Below are 20577 nucleotides of genomic sequence, written 5' to 3'. Positions count from 1 at the left end.
TACATCTCAATGGCACTGGTGATGCTACACACCAGCCCCAAACCATATGCTGTTCTCCAGCAAATCATACTCGTTTTGCTGAAGATAACTGCAGTTCTAAGACAGGATCTTTGGTAAGTTACAGCATACAAAATGTCTTCTACCACAGAATGCTCTGAGAAAGTATCTTCCGGGGCTAAAAAATAGTTACAAACTATTGCTACAGTTCTAAACTCCCTGCCCCTCCCCGCCACCCCCCCCCAAATGAACCGTGTAAAAATTGAATTTGCATATACTTCTGAAAATCAGCATTGCACACTGTGCACAATTAGAAGGACAGAAATCAGGTGTGTTATGCATGACTGAAGCAGGCTGGCAAAAAAGTCCATACAAAAAATGAAAGGACTGAAATGAAAGCATTACTAGTTGATAGAAACATCTTACAAGCTGCTGAAAAGAACAAAGAGATACATTAGCAAATATGACACATGATCCACTTTTATGCAGAACACTGTTCAGGAGACACTGTACATCTAGCCGAGACAGACTCAGGTAGCAACACACTGGGGCAATGTTGCACTCAACATCCTCCTGCACCTGGGTACAGCATCACACCAATGGGTTTACAAGAATTCATTTACTCAAAACTGTTTATGAGCAGCCTATCTTCCATTCTCCTTCAGAAGGAAAAATATTATGCAGCACTTTACCATTCTTAAAATGTGTATCATACCCAAGGAGAAAGGTTATCTGCAGCCGTAAGAATAAAATGTGACCATATGCATAAAAAGTAAATGTTACACTTAAATTTGTGTTGTAGCCTAACTTATTAAACTGTTTAAGCCTTACTGCAACATATGCTGTCTCTTTAGCTTGGTTGCCTAAGGGAAGGAGACTTATGCTGTCATATCATCTGCCTGACAATCAACCAAGCCTTGGACCTAACTATGCAACATATTGGCTAGTTCCAAGCAAATGCTGCAAAAAAGTGGAGGGCTCAAAAAAGGACTCAAAGTCTAACAAGACCTTTGTCGGCTGGAGGAAAGAGTTGGTTCAACACCTTCTTACTGAAGTGAAATTTTAGCGCGGTATCAACAAGTTACCTGGTTTTGCTGGGTTAGCTGCTGACCGACACGCATGGTCTGACCAGTCAGCCAGCACATAAAGGCACAGAAGGTGCCCTGACAAGCCCTGCCTCTTGCCCAGCTGGAAGGGCACTGCAACTACTCTGAGGAAAATCAAGCAACAGCAGAGCTGAAGGAGAAACAGGCTATTTATCGTCACTGGAGAAGTAGGCTGAGCATCTACAATACATCCATAGGCAACCAGAATGTATTAGCTCCATTATTTAGGGAACAAATTACAGTTTACAGGACTGAGAACAACACTTAGAGCTCCTGGTGAAGATCCAAAAGCACATTATGCCAGCACATACCCCACTCTGCTTTAGCTAAGAAAGGTAGGAGAAGGAATGGAAGAAACAGGATTAAGTTACTTGCTAGAACTGCACAAGAGATCAGGGCTGACTGCCAAAATATTCCTCTTTTGCCAGTTGGGGATTATCTACTGACTCAAAATGCCAGTACTACGTACCAAGAGTGGCAATATAACATTATGTTAGCTCATTTGTGTAATATTCATATACAGCTATATTGACTGACACTTTAATATTACATATAATATTATATAATATTTCACTTGCATACATATAAATATATATGCAATATATATAAATATATAAAACTTGCAGAACCCTTCCCCCAAACCTAAGAAATTCTTCCAATGACCCTCCTCATAATCATGCCATAAAACAAACTTAAGATACAAACCACAGCTTTGTTAGCAGCTTCAGAAACCTTGGAACACAGTAACTCTTTGGGCTGTCTATTTAAAAGAGACTTCTGTAATCAAAGACATAAACAATGTGACAATCCAAGACAAAGTCAAAATTAGATTTAAATTGGACTTCTAAACCAAAGTACCCACCAGAGATATACTAGATTTACTACTACATTGTAAAATGTTTTAAAACTGCTTTCATGGCACGAAACATTTATTAACTTGAGGGAAAATTCACATCCCATGAAAACAAGTCTTTGTTTTAGAGGGTGTTCATTTCAGAAGTCCAGAATACAATGTTCATTTCCAGCTTACCCTCAAAAGTCAATTCATACAGATAACCATAAACAGTCACAAGTAAAAACTTACTTGAGTCCTAATGAACATGGCTTGCTACTACCACTTGCTATCAGTCACTAAAATTTTCAAGATACATGGTGACTGAAGACCAAAAAGGTCAAAATAGGCAATGATAGAAAAAAAAGCTGTCTAATGTTCAAAATTATTAGCTGTCTGTAATCTACAACTGCATTTACAGGAAAGTTAAAGCCAGAAGTTACTCAGTTCCATACCACATATTTAAGGGCACCAGTTCATAGCAAACTTTTTTTTAGTGTTTTCTTTTTGGCACACAAGGTGCAAAACAGCATTTCTAGAATTCATCTACAAGAAAAGCGTAATTTCTTGACTCACTAAAAGCATGACTAGCTCTGTAAATTGGCGTGTTATTTTTTTTATAGTATCACTGCCTGTTGTTTGCTGGCTATTTAGCTCTTTATTGGTTTTTTTTTTATTCATTTTTATACTTCTACATAGACACAGGTGGTAGGTACCTCCAGCTCCTAAATGACCTGCAGTGCAATTTACCGTAGTGTGTACTGTACAAAGTTCTTCGGTATCCACAGGAACAGTTACCAACTGATGTGAACTTCCTTCCCTAAAGAGCTTGTTTTGAATAACAAACTACTCTAGGGGGAAATACATTATCTTGTCTAATCAAATGTTCAAGTGAGACTCATTTCATTCCAGGGTTTTACTATGTGTTGTGGAAATGTGTGTGACACTGACCTTTAATTCCATCTCAACCTTAAAGTAAGACAGTAAAAGCATAGCGGCCCAATCTGCACATATGATTTTACAACTACTTTTAAATTGTTTAGAGAATTAATCAAGATCATCAAGATCTCCTGTTTTTTAGTGAATGTGCTAAGATTTTTGCTTTTGCATAATCTGCACAAAAGGGTTTTCGTAAGCATCAGTAGTTATTTGTTCTTACTTTGTACAGTCAACTTTAAAATACAGATGTTAAGCATACCACCTGACATCCAGTTTGTACTATCAACATGCTTCCTTTTATCCAAGTGTATTTATTCAGTGTTTTTTCATTAGCTAAAAATGTTTGACACTGAGAAATACGTACTTTAGACAGAAAACAATTCAACAGGACAACATCACATACATGCAGGGCAAAAGTTCATTTTTTGCATCAGACAGCTTGTGTCAGGTAAAGAGGCTGAGTTGTCTCTTGTGACGTCTCCCCAGGTGACATGAAGCAGAAATAGCTAAGCCACACCAGAGAGGCCTTCTTCTGAGAAGACACCTTTGGGGGTGTCTCCTGCCCAGGTCCCACCGGGGAAGGAAAGGACAAGTCAAGGACAGGGAGGAAAGATGAGGAAACCAAGGGCGATATTGGGGTGCCTTCTTCAGTGCCCCCTTCCCTTTGCCTCGCCCATCCCACAGCAGATGTCCCTAGACTGAAGACAGAATCTAGCAAGCCCATGGAGAGTTAGGAAAGCAGAGAAGGAAAATCCTGCTGACACCGTGAAAAGCACTAATAAAGAAGGGAATATTCTGATGAATTATTCAGGTATGCAGTGCTGATTATGTGAGGAAAAAACCCACCTACATAATTCCTGTGGTTAAACATGTATCGATACTGCAATTTTTGGCACTTCTTTCAAGACAATAAACAACCCTATAAATTAAATAAGCACTATAATAAACAACATCTCAAAAACTGCTTCAATATTCAGGTGTTACTATACTTCTGCTGTACCAGTCAAAAACAGTTTTTATAGTCTTTACACATGCACACAAGGTATAAAGGTCTTGGTAAATCAGAATAAATCCATTAAATCCCAAACAAATACTCTGGGGTTTTTTGCAACTGATGCAAAACAGTTGTACTACATCCCTTGATCATTCTCTGCTTGTAAAGTGAAGAGTCACAAGTTTAAGATAGATCAGCTCTCCAGTGCACCAAAGCTGTATCTTTAAAAATCTCTGCATTTACAAAATACTTAAAAAACTATTCCTAATGATTCAGTTCTAAGCTTTATTGTGTTTGTTCTTGACATACTTTTGACACCCATTCATGTGAATGAGAAAACAAACTCGTTATTTCTCTTCCTCTCTTACTTACTGTTAATTTTCAGGTTTAGTTGGCTGCAGAGGTTAATTCTAAGTTGGCTGGCTTTAAATCACCTTTTCTATCTACCACTTTGCAAACCTTCTTGAAAACTTATTCTCATCTTAAAAACTGAAACCTGTAAGAAAACCTGCTTAAATTAAACCTTTAATTTTGAGTTAAATGTGAATTCTTTTTTTGGGTACTTATTTTGAAGAACAAAGTAACAATATTGGCTCCTATTGATATTCAAAAATGTGTTCAAAATTGGTACAGTTATATATTTATATTTTAGATAATTTGTGTTTAGACACAGATGAAGGATAACTTTATTCTAGTCTGAAGATGCTTGAATTTTTTTTATTTTAAACAAACCTGGTGACAAACATGCTCATGCCAATACTTTACTTCACATAATAATAATAAAAAAGGGAACTTCCTTTCCTCTGCCTCTTTACATGTTCAGGAAACATCACTGGGACATTTTCCTTGTGATAACAGAGCATTCAGATTGTAGAGAAGTGAAAACGGAAAGGAAGGTAAAGCATGGCAGTAACACAATTTAAAATTAGGAATATTGCTAGATGCAGAGAAGCGTATTAGCTAGCCTCCACACAGTACTTGTTATTCAAGTGTTCAGCTAAGATGGTATCTTAGCATTTTTGTAAAGATAGATATATTCTCTTTCCATTTTTTCATGTTACATGAATCTGGGTTGAAACGTGAAGGAGGTTTTATTTCTTCCTCTCCTTTTTTTCTCCACGAGAAAAGATATGAAATTTAATGCTTGAGCTAATACAGGCGCAGATACCAGAGATCATAATTTAACATTTTCAGCAGGAGTTGAAAATTTCAACTGAAAAGCTTCACTGGACTTTATGAAGACAAAACATTACAGCATATCATATTTGCTCTCGATTCATCTCCTAAACAACACAATTCAGCTTAGCTAAATTCTGAATTGACCTTCAGGCTTTTAAAATGTATACATTAGACACAAGTGTGCCCCTCCAATAGCACCTCAGAGCTTGTGAAACTTCAGAAGTTTCACTGCCGAGTATGTGTGAAATGGCTTTACTCTTTTTGAAACTCCTACTGACAGCAATTTCCCCTCTAGCCAGCCATAGGCTCTCTCATATTATCAGGTAAGAGCTCATACAAGGACAGGCCAACAGAAATGATCTGATGATTCTCTTTTTGTAGAAGTCTTTCCTAGCCTACAGAAAGAAAACCATCACGCATTCTGGCAAGAAAGGCAATGTGCTCTCTCACACTTGTTATGGTGCAACTGGAAAAATTAAATAATGGCTAACAGGGGAATCTTACTGTCACATAAAGCAAAACTTTCACCTGAACAACAGCTGAGTGTTTGGTTTTTTTAGTTTTATTTATTTAAAAAACAATCTGCATAGTGCTGATGGGGATATGTTGGAAAGTAAACAGTAATCCCTTCTGGAAATGACTTCTTAAACCTTAAATTAAGGCTTCTGCAGGGTTATACCAGAGGTCTTTCTAGCTCACTATCCTTTTACCAACAGTGGATGCCCAACAAGAGATGGGCAAGGACAGCACAAACATATGTAACAACACTTCTCCCCAGTCTTCCAAGACCCGTTTTCAGGAGCTTGAGCCAAACAGGGTTTCCACATACTCAGGAGCCCTCAGCTGACTTCTGCCTTATGAACTCATCCCATCTCCCCTGAAGGCTGCGCAAACTGCATAAAATAGCTTCAATTCTACATAACTGTCACTGACATGTCATGGTACGGCGTTCCACTCTTACTTTACATCCACAGCAACACTATTATGCGGGCTTATCCAATACTGTGGGAACATGTAAAAAGAACTTAAACATATATACCTATAGGTACCCTCCCCTGCCATGCCTTTTGTGGCTAAATGACCACTCACAGAATTTTTGCATGCCTATCCATCATGTTTTCAGTAAAGACAATGTAGTAATAGAGCAGAAGAGGCTTGCAGTTACACAACAAAGCCAAGTGAGAAGGCTTGTTACACTAGACTCAAGCAGCTATGAAGCCTTTTATATACTGGAATTCATGTGAGTCGATTGCTTTTGAAACGCATCAGACAAAGCCTTAAAGCTCCAGTCCACAAAGTTAAGTTTAGAAATAACTGCAGTGAACATAGCTGTGTTTACTTACCCAAAAGGGCAAGGGTTAGCAAGACGGACCTGTTCTTACACCACCTAACCTCTGCAAGAAATGTCAGACTTTGCATCAGAAGCAAAACCAACACACTGCACTGCGTTTCTTCTAACACACAGATTTCCAGTGGCTTTTGGTCTGACCATAAACTGTGACCCTCGATACAGAGGTGGAGGAAGTAAGCTGCTTGTTTAGATAGCCATCACCTTCCCATTATGTCCTACCACTTGTTCCCATCTCCGCTTCTTCTTCCCCATCTTGTGTCACCCGCCCTCAGTTAAAACCACGGAAATGATCCGCACTAAAAATAACCTCTCCCTCCACCTCATTTGGTCAGGCCAAACAAACAGCTTTACCAGGACACAGCTGAGGGCACAGTGCAGGCATAAAAATGAGAAAGCAGAGTGGATAGTGATGGGGGAGGGCTGGAGAAAGGACAACAATGGCTTAGCTTGGCAGCACTGCTGGAGCAAATACACATGAAACTACACAGCATGCACTCCTTAGCATGTGTGCTCAGAGCAGACACATGGTTCAAAGACTGATGACTTGCATAAAATATAAAACCTGAAGAGAAAAATAACTGATGTAGGGAGAAGAAAAAGTTCTCATATGCACGTAAGTATCTCAAAAAAGTAAATTAATTAGAATGTCAGTTGACCAGTAAAATGCCCTGCAGTTCTGAAACATCAGGTCCCAACAAGAGCCCACCCTTAACACTGGAAAAGCCTGCCCAGAAATAGTATACACTGACCCAACTCAGCCAGTCCGTAAGTACAGCAAACAAGGAGTGCTGAGAGCAAATGAGCTCTCCCGCTAGAAGCAAATGCCTGGAATTCCCCCAGCAGTCAAGCTGACTGTCAAGAGTCAGGATTTTCTCCTGATTACATCCTCAAATTCCATAGAGCAGCCCTTCACTGATCAACAAATGTTGGTATGTGACGGTAAAAGACCTTGTCGCAGCTAGCTAGTTTGGAGAGTGCTGTGACAAGTTACTTCTCCTACCTACAGAATTTACTATAATGAGCAAGAGAACTAATGAAACCTGATTTCCTATGAACTGTTTCCGCAGTTCCTTAAACCTCTCACTAGCAAAATCATCAGCTTTGCTGTAACTCTCCTCTCAAGCCCCTCTTAGGATGACAAACGCACTAGCACACATGTCCAAAAGCCTGCAGACTGCCAAGTGACGTCACTGGCCTCACACATGTACTTCCTTGCTGTGACAGCTGGGAGCTGTCACCAACACTTCAAAGGTACTCACCTGCCACCCTTCATTTGGGGAACTTTCCCTCTAATGCCACAAACTTGAGATAAACTTTGTTTTATTGTCCAAATCCGCCTTTCATTTCCATGTGCTTGAGGACCTACCGCTAAGAACCTAGGAACAGGATTCTTCTCCTCACCGTTAGCCACAAGATGTGCTAGTTCTTGAGCAGATTAGAAGCTTGTACAGAAATAGGAAGTGTCTTACACTTAAATGCATATATGTATGTCAGTGAATACATGTATGAATGCAAAACCTCCTCCTTGCTGCTTTTAACTGAAAGTACCTGAAGGCACGTCCTTTGCTTCTTTGAGCCTTTAGAGATAATACTCCCGACAGCATTACTTCCTCAACCATTTTTTTCTGCTTTTAGGAAAGAAAATATTAGGCCCTGTCTGATAAGGAGATGTGGATAAGTCTCCACCAGAAGAACAGAATCATTTGCATCTTGCCAGGATTTAGATTTAAAACAATCAATATGTGGAGGCACAATATAGTATTACATACTCTGTTATCGTCTGCTACACTGTCCAAATACCACTCTGTAAGAACATGTGCTATTTAAGAGAAATTTAAGAGAAATCATCACCATTTACACAAGACCATGACAAGTCAGGTAGATAACTAATGAAGTCTCTACTGAAGCTTTGGTTTTGGAAAAGAAGTCCCAGGAGCTTTCAACCAACATGCCCACAGGACCTCTGTGAACAGAAACAGTGGCAAATGTGAAAGACTAACTGATAGGATGTCTATCTTCCAAAGTTTTCCAGATTTTCCTATGTTTTTAACTTGAGCATGAGGTGATTCATGTCACTGAAAATACACCTTTAAATGCCTGAAACTGGGCAGTCACTTCTCAGTGTATTTGCAAGATTGTGATCTTTAAACTTACTGTTGTAGAGTATCCTGAACCATACAACCCAGAAGAGAGGAATTTTCTCCTCTCCTCAGGTTCATTTCCTCTGTCTGAAAAGACAGGCACAAGAATATGTTGTCACAGCTTTTTAAATGCTAAAATTTGTATTTGGCTCCCTTTCCCCTTCAACTTGCGAGCGTTCTCTTTTCAGGAGTAAACATACCCAGTTTTCTTTGTCTCCTCTTACTCTTGATGCTCTCCTCTGGACTCCATTTGTGTACTTTTTAAGTTCAGTTCCCAAAACTAGACACAATACCTCAGCTGAGGACTCACCAGTGCCAAAGCGAATGGCATAATTACTTCATGTCTTTTTGTAAAATAGTCTTGCTAATGCATCCCAGAATGAGTTAACTCATTGTTTGTGGTCCATTACTACAACAAAGAATTTTTCCTGCACTACAAGCAGGTTTTTTTTTTGCGTCCTGTATCCTCTTCCATTCCCTCCCTAGAGATTTTCTGTTTATTCCTGAGAGGCTGCCAGAAGGGTATGACTGGTTGACCTGTTGGAGACAACGATGTTTGACAGGCTTAAATGTATGGATTTAGTATTATCAAGAACCTACAGCAACTTGTTCTTAATTCTTTGTACTGATAAAAAAACTGAAAAGTGAAACAGAATGGAATGATTCTCTTTGAAGTGTACAGTCACAATTGAGAGAAAAAATAGGAGGAACCGAGGTAGAGGTTTAAAAATGAGGAAAAGCCAATCCAAAAAATATTTTAACAGTAAAAAGATGCCTTCTCTAGTAGCCACTCCTCACTATTTTTTCTCCTTTAATCATAATCTACAACTCATTTTCCCACAAACCACAAATGCTGAATCACCTAAGACCTAAATGGACATAAAAATTCTGCTGCTTGCAGCATTTCCTCAAGGGAGATCAAAAAGTTCAAAACATTTTCTCTTAGTAACATGCATTAGGAATTGCAAGGAAAAAAAAAAAGTGGCATTTTTAATCATTTTCTCTAATGAGAAGGGTTCCAAAGAATGGTCATCTTTTATGCTAAATCAGGCAAACTGTAACAAACAATTAAAGAACAATGTATCGCCTCTCCAAAATCAGACTGAAGACCGAGTTCTTCTTCATTTTAAGAACAAAAATAACATGTGTTCTCCTTTTGCACAGAAGAAATTATTAGTTACGGTAGATAATTTAAAATATACTTTTTCATAAGGGATATATGGCAGCATTAGCAAATGAGGAGACACGTCATTACACATGAAAATAAAAAAAATTAATGTAATCGATTTTTTGAACTAGTCAAAATGTATGACAGATCTGAAAATACCGATTAGAATAAGGATAACTGTCATTAACAGTACCCTTTGGGCTCTGCTAATGTTGGTACAGAGACCTTCATGCATATTCCTCCTACCTGAAATTGTGTTCAAATTCTCTTGGAATTATAAAATAATCTACTATAATTCCATAAAGATGTCAACTCAGTGTTCAAAAAACCCCAAACAATATAGGAATTATTAGAAAAAGATTAAAGAATGAAAAAGAAAACATAACGCTACTGTAAAAATCCCCAGTGTATCTACACCATGAGTACTGTGTGCAGCTCTGGTCTCTCATTGCCAACAAGGTCCACTAAAACTAGAAGATACATGGAAAGGCAACAAGAATGAGCAAAGATATGGAAGAAGCCCTGTGAGGGAACAAGTTAGATTCCTTAAGCAGAAAGACAAATATTTGGAGTGATACGATCCACAATGAAAAGGGCAATGTGGAAAAGATGTAATATTTCTAATAGACAAACTAGGGAAGATCGGTGGATAGCAGGCTTGGGGAGGGGGGGTGGAAACAAAAACAAAACCCAGAAAAATCAATCAAGTGGCACTTCCTCATACAATACATACTTAAACTGTAGAACTCACTGCCATAACTGAAAGTTCACACAGGTTGGAGGGGGGGTGGGGGGAAAACCACAAAAGAATTCCTGGAAGAAAAATGCACCAAAGTTATTAAACAGAGAAATACCACTCCCAGTCAAAAAATACTTCAGCCATCAATCTGTGGAGACTAGGACAATCAATGTGGGAAACATTACAATGTGCTTGCCCCGTTCTTAAACTCTTTTTCCAGCTTTGCTATCAGCCGTAGTCAGATACGAGATCTGGTGCTAAATGAACCCGTGATCTGAGCTGGTAGAGTTTTCTTATGGTTTTATTGAGCTGTGCAAATCAATTTAAGGTAAATTATCTGTGCCTGAAACCTTTCCTTCTGCACAGAAAGTTATGCCAGTGCAGCCTACTGTTCAGCAAGCCTTTTAAAGATATTATTATTAAAAAAAAACACAATATGAAAATGAATCACAGTGATTATTGAAAAGACCTACTGTTCACAGCTTAATAGCATCCAGAGAACTGTCACTTATCTGAAAAAGATTTTGCTTATTTCAAGTTTTGTGCCAATCTCTAACCTACACAACTTTTCCCACCCCCAAGAAAATCCATAAAAGTGCTCAGCGACCTCCCAAATGTAAATTTAACAAGAAGAAATGATTCGCTTGTTTTGTTTTTCAACTGAAAGTATTTGTGATTTTGATATTAATACCACTGTGCAACCGGAAGCTCAGCTATGAGCTCAACTGGAATGCTGTGCTAGCAGTACATTAAGGTTGACATATATCTGTATGTTTAAGCCTTTGCAAGATTAGAACCTAGGAAATACATTTGTTTAGGATGACTTCTGTATTTATGGAATATTATACTTCTTGCCAGGCTTTCGTTCATCAGTGAGAAGCATCAAAACCTGTTCTGTGGAACTGAAAGCCAAGAATGAAATTTAATCCCCTATTTCTTCAAAATAAAAGCGAAAATCCTCTGCAGTTTGAATGGCTGTATCTCAGAAACGTCAAAAGCCATCTTCCTCTACTAATGTGATGTTAAATCCATACAATTATTTTTTTAATTATGATGTCTCACTTATGTACTCCCTGACTAATTACTCTTTTGGTCCGTAATATACCATAAAAGCACGTTTAGTTTGCTGCTGTTAAAATCTACAAAGAAAATCAGCAGATAACAACAATGATTAAGCACGGTAACCCTAGGGGTGCAAAAATAAAGCTCTACTGTTACCCTAAATAAGCAAGTCTGCTCTTCCCAAAAGGAACAGGCAACACTGACAGCTTGAGAAGGAAGGACAAGCTAAAGTTCAAGTTAAGAGGACACCCGCCCACCAGAAAGAACATTCTCACTCAAACGATTCAGGCTATGGATCCTGCCCTGAAGCCTCACTCTTCCCATGATACCTGGTAATGAATGACATGGTTTCAGCAGCAAGTGAAGATAGCTGACCTCTCCCACTCTCAATGACAAAACAGAAGTGACTATATACTTGTTGCATAATGGTTTGGCTTTTTTTTCCCATTTACATTTCTCCTCCACCTTTTCTATTTGCCTAGGGTCGGAAACTCCTCAAGGCACACAGCCTGCACCAAAGGCAGCCTGGAGCTGGCTGACAACCATGTCCTGCTGCTATTCGTGGTCAGCTGTAGGAGTGCAGGCAAGGGGCAGTCAGCTGTCTGTACAGAGGGAAGTGAGGATACACTTTCCCCTATTTTACTGAACCATTCTTTGCCTTTTCTTGTTTTCCTACCTGACAGTTCTTAAATTTGATATTATTTAGCTCCTATGAAAGAAAGTATGTGGGTGCATGTTAAGAAAAGAATGATCTGCACAGCTCTGTCACTTAACATCCTATGGAAGTGAGGGTGGACGTGATCAAAAAACGTTCATCAAATTAACAGAGCTAAGAGGGCTTGCATATCTTTAGACTATTTTATCTTGCTAAACAATTTCACAGTTCAAGGCAGTGGGATAATTATTTGCATTAAAATATGTTTAAGTCCTACTGACAGCAATAAGAAAACTCAAATGGAATGAATTGGCAGAGGTATCAGAAAACGTTTACTTTTAAAACATTTAAAAGGCAAAGTTAATCTCTAATGTCGACATAACAGACAAATATTCCAATATTCTTCTTGCCTAAGGATAAATATCCTTTCAAAACATCCAGCATAGGTTTTTAAAACAAATGCTAGTAGATTAATTACAAGAGTGCAGTTTAAACCAACCAAAATTAATCTACTGATTTAAAGCAAAAAACCATAATCTGCATGCTTCAAGTGATAGCTGGCATGCTTACAGCCAGAGGTAGCTCTGTTCCAAGAAATTATTGCAAGAATTTCCAAAGTGAAAGACAATATAAACTTAAAACCACGTTGTACAAATTACATTCTCCTCCTGACTCCTTTTAAAGAGAATGTCCTGGAACTTGAATCAAAACTCTTCAGCTACAGAAAAGCAAATTATTACATGAAATAGGTGGCAGAACAAATCCATAAACATTTTACAGAAACTTTTAGCAGTTAAATGCAAATGTGCATTGTTCTTGCCTTTCATCTGCTTTAAAGTCCTATTTACATTTATTGTAAAGAGCTTTTTAGATACTCTGGGGAAAAAAAATTCATAGTAATTCTTGGGTTTCTACTTATTTACTTCACTGTATGCAAGGTATATAATACAATCTTCTGCTCACACTGTTTTAGCTTGTTCTCTATTATGCAGCTCAGGTTGCTACCTTCTGCAAACAAAATAACCCATCTGTTGATGCAGACTATATTGACTTTAAAAAAGATAATCCACTGTTGACAATAAGTACAAGCAATGGGTGAAGCTATGGATGTGGTTAAAAAAAAAAAAAAAGCAAAAGTCTAAGCTGGCAATGCTCAACACTGTTTTCTGAAACTGAAGCTAAAATCTCATCATGTGCTGAAGTAAGGGGACACAGCTCTTGCTGTTGTGCAGCTGAACACTCCTTTGAAACTCTAAATAATGATGCTATTACTATTTGAGTAGGTGATAACCCCTGTTCCATAGGTCTCCACTGGCTACAGTGACAATACACATGCATATGATTTTTCCCTGACCCCATTTTTATCATGGCCACTAAAATAAAAAAACAGACTCTCCCTCACTAGGAAACACACTACTTTTACAGACCACTCAAAAATAACAAAAGCAGTACATCAACCTGCTATCTTTGGCCTAAAAGATTAAAATAATTAATTAATAATGAGGACAATTGTGATGAAACATACTCTGCTATATTTACCTTTTCTCTGGCTGTGACGGAAAATCTTTTTAACGTAGTTTATAAATAATGACAATACATTAAATATTTCACTACCCTTCCTCTGAAAACTGTCACTTGTGAAAGTCTGAAATGTTATCATCCCCGGACTAATTGGACAGTGTGTCTTCATTAAAAGTGTGACTACCCTTTGCCTGTATTTACATTTACTTTCACTATAATTCAGTTTGATTTACACATGAGGGAACAAACAAGCAAAGTTCTTGCAAATGTTTTTAAGTGCATGTTAAATTTTAATAAACTACGTACTAATTCGTAATTAAATCTTCTAGAGATTTCAATGCAACTCAACATAAGTGCTAAAAATGGCAAGAATTTCTCTCCTGTTTCTTCCCTAAAGGAACACTAGGAACCAGGATCAGTTTGTTATTCTGGCCAGGCTACTACACTCCGTCAGGCACCAACCTTATGACCAATGCTACTCCGTCAGCTGTTTCTCTGAATCTTACCACCTGGGATGAAGAAGGACTGACGCCACCTGCACATCGCAGAACTGCTTTTGGAAGATACCCTGGCAGCAGCCACAAGTTGCAAAGGAATACAAAACCGCAGCCCCCCCTAAGCAACCACAGTTTTAAAAAAATGCTTCAGACACCCATGGCCAGTACAAAAATAAGGATAGTACGGGCTTTAATTTATTGCTTCTGCCTTTAATTTAAATTAGGGTATACACTGAAAATTACCTGATGAACAGAAGTATTCTAAAGCTCATAAATGATTCTTTAATACATTTGTGGTTCTGTGAGGAAAATCAGTCACTCCTACTTAAAATGATAATTCAAGTTATTAGTCTTCCCACTGAATCAAATCAAATATCCAGATTTAGATATAAAAATATTTTTATCCTTGTAAAGTACGATAGAAGTATATGAAATTTTCAGCTAAAATTGTAGCAAAATAAGGCAGAATGTGACATGTATTATTATTTATTTACAGTATTTGTCTGGACGCTAGCTTGACTTTCAAAAAAACTCCAACTACTTTGTATTCACAGGTACAAAACTCGAACTAGTATCAGTAAATGTCAACAATTTGGGAGACTATGGCAGTAATTTAAATTTTAGTTAGCAGTAATAGTAAATGACAATATGTCTCCAGTTTCACAGTGAAAGTCTCTGTGTTGTGTGATGATAATAAATAAGGTAGTCTGGATAAAGTGTGAATACCACTTTGCTATCTGGGAAATCAGATTCACATTATAAGATAGCAATCATTTAATTTGGTGTTACTATAATGATGCAATATTGAATGTAACACTGCACTTGATTCATAAGAAGCATTGTTCGTAAGACTTTCTCAAATAATTGTCTTTTCAGAATTAAATTCACTATTTTACACTGTAAGCTATGCAAAAGTATGTTCTAAAAGAGGCAAATGCACGTGGAAAAGGTGAACTTTTTCTGTATATTTCAAAGTTGAACCTGTCCTTAAAAATATTGAGATAGGAAGATCTAGAAACAAACACAAAATTTGATACCTGTTTCTTTTCATTTTTTTCTGAACACATATTACATTTCTTAACTGTGGATCATTTGTCATTAGGTACAGGACCTCCTATGGCTCCCAATCTCAGTATTTCTACTTTAATTGTTGGGGGCCTAAGTAGATCCCTGAGCTCCTTTCCTGGAACACAAATTTAATTATTTACTTATCATAAGTATGAACAGTTAACAGTTGTGGTTCAGTGAGCTTGGAACAAGGGGAGGAAGAAATATGTTGTTACACTTTTGTTAAACAGAGTAGTGTTTTACTACAGCAAAAACCCTACTTTATTTTTATGCTTGAACAGAAGGAATTCTTTCATCCTAAAACGCCCCCCCCCAACACAAACACAAACCATGTATTTTAAGAAAGAAATCCTGAGCCTCATAGAAGAGCTGTACTTTACGCAAACGACTCCAAGTTTAGCCCCAGTTGTGTTTTCAGTAAAATCAGAATATTTATTAAAGGATTAAAATAAAGGAATTCAAGAAAACCATGGTGGAATTTTACACTTCCATATACAGTGTAGTTCCAGCACATATTATCAATTTGAGAAGTTTGGGGATATGTTGGTTTAGGGTTTTTTTTTTTTCTTTTTTTTTCTTTTTCCCCAAATTTGCCCTATACTTGCTTGTAGGATGATCCCAGTTATAGTTCTGTATTTTTGAAACTCCACAGTTAAAGTAATGACTGATTATTTCTGAAAGCAGTACTGGATTGACTGATCCATCAACAGCAAACTTAATGCTTACAGAGAGTAAGAACAAAATAATACCGAACACTGAAGTATATTCTTAATCTCACATAAGAAATGTTTGCAATTTTCTATTTTAACATTGACTAATGAGAACACTGGGGACTTCACTTGCTGATTTAAGGAAAACCAGACATGCTTATGCTACATTTGTATGCAAGTAGGCATTTCATATGGAAGAAAAGGTATACTGGGCATCAGCAGAATCTGCTCTTAACATGAAAACAGCTCAACTTCAGTATCTGCTGTTAATTAATAGTTAGTATACAGCATAAGAACAAGTGCTATCACAAGAAAGAACTCTCACCTGTTACCTAATTCTCCCTAGTATCCACTACTTTTCTATATCAGTTCTATTGACAGTTTTAACCTTTGTGTGAAGACTGAGGAGTTGCCAACAACTACATTAGCATACGCAGCATTTTAAGCTGTCTTTCTCTGACAGCCTTCTCCATTAGTTTTTCAAGTGTTATTAATTCAGGGAAGTAATAATGTTGTTGGACCTATACAACTGAATCATTATCTGGCCTTCCAGATCCTTTCCATGTTTGTGAGAATAAGACCAAATGAAGAATTACCAGTGTGCATCTTAGACTACAACAAACGCAAATGAACTGATTTTTAAAAGTCTAATTGATTTTTAAAAGTTAATGTTGACTTGACACTGTAGTAATGTTAAGTATCACTATCACAGGTAATTATAAAAACTTGTGGCTGTTCAATCTACCAAAATGGTAAACAAAGGCCTGAAGTAAAAATCTAGATAGAAAGAAAAATCAAGTGAAGCCATTTGAGTGGCAGTATCACCGCATTGTCTTTTATTTGATGATGTTTTAATGTAAAACTTTGTATATTTTCACACTCCTGAGAAATGGAAATATTGCAAATTATTTGAAAATCCAAACATGTAAGATGATGCTACTTTGTAACTCCTTTGGGTTACATCAAGTACTTGTAACCAGGAAACTTAAACAATTTGTGATCAAATAGGATATTAAAGTCACAGCATTAACTGCATAACCCAAGCAAGTTTAACTATATATGAATCATTTTTATCATGTTTTTTATCTTTTATTTAAGTATTTATTCAGGATAAAGATTTTCTATAGCCCCATGACACACTTCACTTGAGCAAGATTTCCAGTTACTTCAAACATTGAGACACACTCTGTGAAAACTAGCCCTCACCAGTTGTCAACACCAGCTTGAATCTGAATATCAGGTCTAAGAAAAATGTGAAAAGCCTAACAGAAGTCTATGTAACTTCAAATTCTGACCAAAACCCAATTTTTCTCTCTTTCTATTCAAACAGTAAAGACACAAGAAAGTCCTGATTTTTAAGGAGAAAATGTGGAAGAAAATTAAAGTCATCAAATCGAACTCAAACTGCAGTATCTGAAAATGCAGAGCAAACCACATATCAGATTAATCTAAAGTAGTTTCCTTGTCAATGCCTACGTTAACATTTCACATTTAAAAGCTAAATTAAAGAGTTTGCCTAATAGATAAAATAGCTTTTAAAAATTATTTTCAAAACTCACATTTTAAAATCAGCACAAGGGACTACATTTGCACAATTCACTGTTTCATGAAGGTTCAAGAAAATACATTGCCTCTCTAAAACGTTCTTAGCAAAGGAAAAGTAATCTTCTGAAAATTCTCCCTTGTCTCCAAAACCTGGGTGAAGTGTTTAGATGTTCTCTATTAAGCAAATGATTTACGTTCATTGGTAACTGGTTTGTATAGTCAAACACTTGACTATGGAAGTGGTGGTAGCTAACTGACTACCTGCTATATACCTACAGGTAACTGATCAGATGAGCTCGATCCAAGACATATCTTATGAAAAGCAACTTAAATTAACTACATTTTTGGGGAAGACAAAGGGTAAAGGAATTACGTACCGAGTGGCTTTGTAGTGCCCACCAAATTCAAGTACTTTATAAATACAACTGAACTTGAGTAAACACACGCTTACATAATACACCATGTTTTTCCACAGCTACCAGCATAATATGCCCTTAATATGTTCACTCTGATTACAAAGGACAAAATAAATCCCCATCAATAAAGGATTAAAAATGGTGCATGTCAATTCCTGTTAACTTTAGCAAATATCAATCAACACTTTGCCAAAAATAATGAAACCTTTCAGTGTGCGTGCTTCCATTTCTGTTGTAAAGCCCTTCTGCTGATTCCAACCTGGAATATGGAATTCAGATAGCATCTAAACTAGTCATCAGATGAAAATTTACCTTGATTCCTTTCATGACTTCCACAAAGAAACTACAGTGGGTACTTGCTTTATTCACATTTATTAACTCTGTAAAAACTGTAGCGCTAATTTTTGCGATTTCTAGAATTAGACCACATCAGTCACCCAGGAATTTCTTCATAAAAATTTTGTAAAGTCTTTTAATAAAAGCCATGAAAGGCAACATGAAATTACAAAAGAAATCAGGAAACCTTTGATTTTGCTTTACATCAACTAGATAAATCATCAATGCAGCGCAACTAAATCAAATTAAAGAATAATTTTTTAAAAGTAAGTAAAACTATTGGGGGGGAACTCAGGCTTTTAAATGAATGTTAAAAGGCTGTAAAGAGAAAATAATTTGTTTTAAAATTTGTATCACTACTAAGTAAGATGTTCTGCTTACATTTTGTAGAAAGCTATGCAATTAAAAAAACAGCCAAGCAAAAACCCAAAATACATATCTGAGTCTAAACGTGAATCCCATCCTTACTCAAGTTCTTGGAATTTCAGTCATAAATTGCAATTAAGAGTATGATTTCACCCACAGGAAATCAGTATTTTCAAATCCACTTAAAGGACAATTTTCACAATTAAATGCATATTAGTTATTTTGTATGCAATTTAACAATGTCTATTCAAGCATACCAAATATGTCACAAATATAGTTAAATTAGTGCCTCATGAGTGTTGGTCATATTGTGCCATCAGTGAAGCTTTTGCATTTCATCAGGGATCTCTCTTTAAAGACTCATGATACAGTGCAGTCATTTTCCCCACACTCTGTGTGCAATGTATTTGAAATGCATCTTCAACTAAAATACATTGATTTTTATGATGAAGTTTACATGGCTAACATCATCCAAAAAACCCCACATCTGTAACTCATATTGCAACACCAAGGGCTATGTCTTTAACAGCTCATTACCATCCACATTGTTAAAAACCTTAAAATTGTCTCTTCCTTCATTCAAAGGAAGAAGGGTAACCCTTGTCACATTTTAGAATGTGCCAGAATTTACCCCAGAGGCAACACCTAAGCACTGCCAAAGTCAGCATTTTTTCCTTTACAACTGTTTTTCAGTAGGGACGATACAACTGCAAGTCTTGAATGTCTACTGATAAGTACTGTATTGGTTTCTCTGGCTCAGAAGGCCTTATTCTATACATCAGCTATCAATTAAGAGAAGCAGTAAAGCCTAGCAAAGGATTCGTTATTGATTACTACCCAAGTATTTATTTTTATATTTGTTCTTATCCAAAAATACTAAATGGGTCGAAAGTTATTTCAGCTGGAAACTTAGTTTTACTTTAATTTATCATTTACTTAAACTGGAGTAGAATCAAGCCCTGAAGCACGACAGCACCTTCCCCCCCCCCCCCCCCAAATCTGTCTTGCTCACGCATTTTCCTGGAGACAAGTAACATACCAAACCAACAACAACAAAAAATCAAAATTTAGCCAGACTATACATTTTATAAATATGAAACCTATCAATTGAGCAGAGAAGAAAACAGGAGGCAAAGATGAAAGTGATACACAAAGTATATTTACTTCTAAATGAGCACTGATTTTTCTTTTTATAAGCTTGTAACACCTTTTTTTTTTTTAAATTATGACTATTATTTGACACTACTTCAAAAAATGTGATGACAGTTTCAGAAATCCTACTCAATTAAAAAAGTTATTTTTTTAATTTTAAAACAAAATGAACTTTGAATTGAGATTTTAAAATTAATTATTACTTGTTTCACAGTCCACTGGGTCCTGTTCTTTTCCCCTCCAAGAGCAATAAGTTTTCCCCTCTATAATATATCAGTGAATCACATTTGGCTAGATACAGTCAGCTGCTGTGAAAAAGAAAAATTTTTGTAAACGATAAAATGAAAATAAAAAATAACTCCAGCCCTATGAAAAGTCCACTTCAGTTTTCTTTTATCCCAGAAACCCAAAACCCGAGATGTACTATTGAGAACTGCAAAGGATATATGCCACCTTCTTTTTACTCAAACAGAGGTCAAAATTCCACCAACATCATCCCCCCCCAGCCCCCCAGGAGCAACAAATGCCTCAGAAGTGCAATACCTGCGTTAAGACAAATATTTCATGTCAAACTTGCATTCCATTTCTAAAAAGAGTTTCTCATTTTCACTAACTTACATCTACCAGTTGAGCAATTATGCAGTATGTGGGTGTACCTTGCAGTGGCTTTCTTAACATCTGCATTCTGTGTTAAATTCTAACTGTACAAGATGTCTGATATTTTTTCTTTATCTTGAACCTTCAAAGTGGTAGGTTTACCAGAGGCAAAACCACACACCAGAGAATATGAGTCATATAATAAA

General features: G+C 36.8%; 1 protein-coding gene across 3 annotated transcripts in view; it reads right to left on the bottom strand.

The window, feature by feature from the left end:
- The window catches only part of GNAL (G protein subunit alpha L), a 195774-nt gene that overhangs the window by 99765 nt on the left and 75432 nt on the right, over window positions 1-20577 (bottom strand). The window lies entirely within an intron of this gene.

The sequence above is a fragment of the Falco cherrug genome, chromosome 3 (genome assembly GCF_023634085.1).
Source record: "Falco cherrug isolate bFalChe1 chromosome 3, bFalChe1.pri, whole genome shotgun sequence".
Lineage (NCBI taxonomy): Eukaryota > Metazoa > Chordata > Aves > Falconiformes > Falconidae > Falco > Falco cherrug.
Note: the sequence above shows the minus strand (reverse complement) of the source record. Positions and strands in the feature narration are given on the sequence as shown.